This window comes from Neophocaena asiaeorientalis, unplaced genomic scaffold (genome assembly GCF_003031525.2).
Source record: "Neophocaena asiaeorientalis asiaeorientalis breed wild unplaced genomic scaffold, Neophocaena_asiaeorientalis_V1.1 scaffold742, whole genome shotgun sequence".
NCBI classification, from domain to species: domain Eukaryota; kingdom Metazoa; phylum Chordata; class Mammalia; order Artiodactyla; family Phocoenidae; genus Neophocaena; species Neophocaena asiaeorientalis.
In genome coordinates this window covers 115,266-121,787 of record NW_020173724.1, presented here as the reverse complement: position 1 = coordinate 121,787, position 6,522 = coordinate 115,266, and the positions used below count along the sequence as shown (strand labels likewise).

The window sequence follows — 6,522 nt, the reverse complement described above, 5'->3', positions numbered from 1 at the left end:
CTCTTTTTCCAGATTCCAGATTTCAGATTGTAAATCCATCTAGTTCCAATAACAATGTTTAAGTAAATTCTGAAACCCCCCAAAATCAAGACATTTATCAATTTTTATTTTATTTATATTGCTTAGCTTTTATATATTCTAAAACAGTATTCTAAGGACAGGTTTTACTTGTGCTTAATCTCAATCAGTAAGGGGTTCTTAAAGTCACAGTTCCTGTATAAATATGCATGCCTCCAACAATCTCTTCGTGACCCCAATAACCCCTTTATTCCTCAGGGTATAAATAAATGCATTCAAAACAAGGCGTGATAATGATGTAAAACTCTGCTGCTCCCTCGTCCTTTTATAAGCCTGCCACAATCAGGTGAGAAGAACAAGTGGAGATAGCTTTTTTCTGTCCTTTTCCTGAACTCATCTGGAATACTACAGTAAGTACACAGGCATAGGAAGCTAGAATGGCCATGAAAGGTAACAACAGTATAATAAGGTCACTCAGGAGAACTGTATATCCATACTGGGAAGTACCCTGAGACACCAATAGCAAGCACCAGCGATGGAACTTCACAGAAAAAGACATTAATGAGTCAAGAGCTACAGAAGGGAAGTTGAAATGCCAACAGCATATGTATTAAAGAGTTGACAGAACACATGGCCCATGCACATGTGACCACGAACCAACAGATCATCTTGCTCATGAGTAAAGTGTAACGTAAAGGATGACAGATGGCTACATAGTGATCATAAGACACGAAACCAAGAAGAAGGGCTTCAGTTCCACCAAGTGTCAAGAACAAAAATGTTTGAATCTTACAACCTAAAAAAGTAATGGTCTTACTATTGGACAGAAAATTAATTGCCATCTTGGGCATGGTGGTGGAGAAGTACATCATGTCAATGAAAGAGAGCTGAGTAGAAAGTACATTGGACTGTAGAGTCAGATGTATTGATACAGTTGGATGGGAAGTATCACTATATTTCCCCTTCAGAGTCACTGAAAAGAAGTTTGCAATGACAACAAAATGGCAAGTGTTTATTTGTCCCAATTGGAAAAGACAGAAATATAAAATCTGGATATTTTGCAATTATCTTTTCTTGTAGTGTTCTTACCAAATCTGCTATTTTTTGGAAGAATTTGAGAAAGTTTGGCTTTAATTCTTATTTAAATGTTTAGTAGAATTCACCCATGAAGACATCTAGTCCTTGGCTTTTATTTGTTGAGATTATTTTGATTATTACTTCAATATCCTTACTAGTTATTGATCTATTCAGATTTTCTATTTCTTCATGATTTCAGTCTTGGAAGATTGCATGTTCCTAGGAATTTATCCTGTTCAGGATATTCTTTTCTGGGTTATCCAATCTGCTTTCAAATAATTGTTCACAATATTTTCTTATGATCCTTAATATTTCTGTACAATCAGAGTAATATCACTTTTTCCATTAATAATATTATTTATTTGATTTCTTCCTTTTTTATGGTTGTCTAGCTAAAGTTTCTTTCTATTGTGTTCCCTAATCTCCATTTTATTTATTTTTGTTGTGATTCTTTTAAAAATATTTATTTCTGGTAATGTTGGGGTTAGTTTGTTCTTCTTTTCCTATGTCATTAAAATGCAAACAAAGGGTGTTTAATTTCTTTCTTTTCTTAACATCAGTGTTCATCACTATAAACTTTCCCCTTAGAACTGCTTTTGCTGTGTCCCATATGTGGTTTTTTAAAATATATTTTTATTTGTCTCGAGAGACTTTTTGATTTCCCACTTGTTTTCTTCTTCCTAGGCCCACTGGTGAAATTTTAATTTTCCACATATTTGTAAAATTTCTCATTTTCATTCTATTTCCTACCATTGTAATTAAAATAGATATTTGATATGATTTCAATTTTCTTAAATTGGTTCATACTTATTTTGTGACCATATATAAGAGCTATCCTGGAGAATGCTTCATGAGAACTTCAGAAGAATGATTTGTGTTTAGTTGCTGTTGTATGTCAGTACACGTCTGTTAGGTTCATTGGTCTAAAGATCAGTTTAAGTCAGTCATTTCCTCAGTCTGTGTTTATGATCTATTGTTTATTGTTGCAAGTGGGTGTTGCAGTCCTTGACTGTTACTGTACTGTGTATATTTCTCCCTTCAATTCTCTTAATATTTGTTCAACATTAGGACATTAGTGTTCTAATGTTGAATACATACATATTTACTATTGTTTTATATCTTGATGAATTGGCTACCTTTTCATTATATAATGACTTTATTTGTCCATTGTGACAGATTTTGTCTTAAAGACTATTTGGTCTGCTATATGTATAGCCAATACTGCTCTAATTTGGTTAATATTTGCATAGAATATCTTTTTCCAACCATTCACTTTTAGCCTAAATATGATCTTAAAGTGTGTCTCTTGTATGCAGCATATAGTTGAGTCTTAGGTTTTTGCCACTCAGAAACTCTATGTGTTTTGATTCTAAAATTTAATGTGTTTAGAGTTAAAGTGATTATTGATAGGCAAGGGAAAACTATTGCCATTATGGTCATTGTTTTTCGTTGTTTTTTTTTTTTTGCGGTATGTGGGCCTCTCACTGTTGTGGCGTCTCCCGTTGTGGAGCACAGGCTCCGGACGCGCAGGCTCAGCGGCCATGGCTCACGGGCCCAGCTGCTCCGCGACACGTGGGATCTTCCCGGACTGGGGCACGAACCCGTGTCCCCTGCATCGGCAGGCAGACTCTCAACCAATGCGCCACCAGGGAAGCCCATGGTCATTGTTTTCTGTTTTGTTGTTCTTACATTCCTTTCTTTTTCTTTACTGTCTTCCTTTTGTAATATGTTTATTTTTTGTACTGGTATGCTTTGATTCCTTTCTCTTCATCTTTTGTATATCTACTATAAGATTTTGCTTTGTGGTTACCATGAGGCTTATATAAAGTATCTTATAGTCATAACAGCCTATTTCAATCTAATATAACTTGAACTTCAGTAGCAGACAAAAATTCAACAGTTTTACTCCCCACTTGTGTTTTATTTATGCTACACTTTACATCTTCTTATATTGTCTATACATTATGGACTTTATTTATCTCTAGTTATTTTTAATACTGTTTTGGTCAGGCCAGTTACCAAGGTCTGAGGCAAGTGTGGATCTTCTGAGGTCTCTGGATGAATGGGACTCCCTCAGGTCCTTGGTCAGTAGGGCTGTCGCTGGTACAAGGATTATCCTCATGGTACACAGATAAGCCTACAGAAAGCAGGTCTGTTACAAGGTTTGTGGGTAGGTGTGGCTCCCACCAAGTCCCTGGAAGGGCTCCTCTTCGGAAACTGTGCAGTTTTTCAAGAGGTGAGACTGGCTCTCTACCACAATAGAGTAGGGCAGGAACTAAGTCACAGGGCTGCTTCAGTGTCCACAGTGAGGACAGGGCTCTGTAGACCTGCTTCATTGGGAATGGATGTGTGGCTTTTCCGAGAGCTCTTTGTGGAGAGTGCTGGTGACAGGACCAAGGTTAACAGGGCTGTAGCTAATCCACAGGGGATTGGGGTTTTTTCTGAGTCCATAATGAGGACCACTGTCAAAGACCTTGACAAGTGGGTCAGGCATGCCCTCTCAAAGATGTCTTTCTTGGTCTTGGGCTCCGCTGGAGTTTCACAATTTCCTACTGGGCTTACGAAACTCCTCTAAAGCCATTTTTGTTCTTGGATGGCTGCCACGTTCTTGTTGCTGTGGGAAATGCAAACAGAGGAAACTCTTATTCTCTCATCTTGCTCAATCATAATTCTTGTCAATTATAAAACTGTGCTTTTTTTGAGAGAGAAAATATTTACAAATGAGAATAACTTTGGAAAGGAGATAAGTAGAAAAGAGATTGTGAACTAAAATCACTAATTAAGGAGTTAACCTTTTTTGATTACCAAATGTTTGGTGAGCTAATTCACTCAAAGAAAATATTCTCAACACTTTCCTCCAGAGACAACCAAAAGTCTCATTTAGTCATGGGTGATGAGCAGGTATGGAGAAGGTATCAAAATGTCTTCACTTACCTTATGACTCATAAAATACAAGACATTGTAATACCTAACATAGTTGATGAATCAGGATCCTGAGAACAGCAATATACATGCCCATGTGGAAAGCAAGATTAGGAACAACACAAGAATTGTTCCATAGACATTCCCAAATCTCACTCATTTGAATGCACCCTATATTTTGGGTGAAGACCATTCATAAATAAAGCCAATTTTTTCTTGTTGAATAGTTTTCTCATTTTGTAATTATTGCTCCTGGATTTTTCCTCTAGAATAGTCTTCCTTTTCCAAGATCCATAGTGATTTATCTACCATGATAAGTGTAAAAATTATCTTCTGTGAGCACTGGTTTTCCCAGACAATTTCTTGTGGATGGATAGTTGGGGTCTGTGAGTGAAAGAATATGGCTTTACAAATATTCACTGCATTCTTCTTATCTTAATGGAAGAAATGACTTCCACATTCCACATATATGGACCTGGACATGTTCTTTGTTTTGCTCATTGCCATGTTACTGAAAGTGTCTGTGTACCATTATAACTAAACTCTCAAAAATCAATAATATAAAAAGAATCTTACAGGAAGCCAGGGGAAAAAAGTAACCCACAATGGAACCCCATTAGTCAATCAGTGAATTTCTCAGCAGAGAATCTACCAGCCTGGAGAGAGTGAAACGACACATTCAAAGTGTTAAATGATTAAAATTTCTAACCAAGAATACTTTATACAGCAAAGTTATCATTCAGATATATAGGAGAAATAGACTTTCCCAGGCGAAGAAAAGCTAATGGAGTTAGTTCATCATCACTAGACTTGCCTTGCAGGAAATGCTCCAACTAAAATGTTTCTGAATAGCAAAATAAAGGATCAATGAAGTTAAATATAACCTCCAGAATGGGAAAAAACATATCTTCAAACCATATATCCATATATTTAAGGAGTTAAAATATATTACAAAACTCACACAACTCAATAGCAAAAAAATAAAAATTTCAATTAAATGTGGGCAAAAGACCAGAATAGATTTTTCCAGAGAATATATGTGAAGGTCACCAAGTACATAAAATTAACGCTCAACATTATTATTTTCAGGGTAGTACAAATCAAAACCAAAATGGTATAATACCTCACTCATGATAGAATGACTATAATCAAGAAAACAATATGTAACAAGTGTTGAGGATGTGGCTAAAAAGGAACACTTGTGTGCTGTCATTGGGAGTATAAGTTGGTACAACCACTATGAAAAACAGTGTGGACTTTTTTCAAGAAATTAAAAATAGGACTTCTGTATGATGTAGCAATCTTACTTTTGGGAATAATCCAAAAGAAATGAAAAAAGAATACTGACGAGATATCTGCACTCCAACATTTATTGCATCATTATTCACAAAAGCCAATATATGGAAACAACCTAAGTGTTTGTCAATGAATGAATGGATAAGAAACTGTGGTACCTATATACACAATGAAATATTTCCAGTCATAAATAAAAAGAAAATCCTGCCAATAGGAACAATATGGATGGAACTTGAGGGCATTATGCTAAGTGAAAAAAAGACAGCGAAAAGCAAATACTATATGATATTACTTATATGTGGTATCTGAAAAAGCTATAATTGTAGAAACAGAGGTTAGAATGGTGGGTATCATGAACTGGAGTTTGAGTTAAATGGGGAGATGTTGTTCAAAGAGAACAAACCTCCAGTTGGAATAGGAGTAAGTTTTCAATCTAATGTGCATAATGTTTATTTTAGTTAATAGTATTGTATTATGTATTGAAAGTTGCTAAGAGAGTAGATCGTAAAATTTCTCATCTCAAAAATGAAATAATAGCTATGTGACATGATGGAGCTGTTATGGAGGAGCTACCGCTAGAGTGGAAATTAGGTGCACAATTAAATGACTTGTTCCATTTGTTCAGTTCATGATCTTAGCCTAATTCTGAGCTTTTAAAATTTCATCACATTTCACATCAGATCTGCCAAAAAACCTCAAATATGGAATCTGGCTACTTGTTGCTCCTCCTCAATTACCATTTTGGTCCAATATATTTTATCACAAGGAGACTGCTGCAATGGCTTCACAGCCCATTTCAATCCTCTCTGCAAAACCCAATAATGATTCTGGATCATCTTAAATTAAACACAAATTTTTTATATTAGTCTACTTTATAATCTGTTTTCACTATATCTACTCATTTCCTACAACCCATCAACTTACTTACATTTTGATCTTCTTTGAATTTGCCAAGCATTTTCTCTACATGTGACATTCTCATTTGCTTCTTCCTCTACCAGAAAACACATCACCAGCTATCCATTTGACTTACTTCATAATCTTCTTTCAGTCTTTGACCAAATATCACCTTCTTAGTGTACCTTTGGTGGACAATTTTAAATAATATTGCAAATTTCCCATTACAATTTCTTGCTTTATTTTTTCATTATTACTTTTTGATACACTGCAAAATTTGTTATATATTGAATATCTCCCCGAACTGGAATA

The 6,522-nt window shown here is 35.3% G+C and overlaps 1 pseudogene; it reads right to left on the bottom strand.

Annotated features, from left to right (window-relative positions):
- Positions 1 to 204: 204 nt before the first annotated feature.
- LOC112403293 (olfactory receptor 2AK2-like) lies at positions 205 to 6,271 on the bottom strand (annotated as a pseudogene).
- Between the last annotated feature and the right edge of the window lie 251 nt (positions 6,272 to 6,522).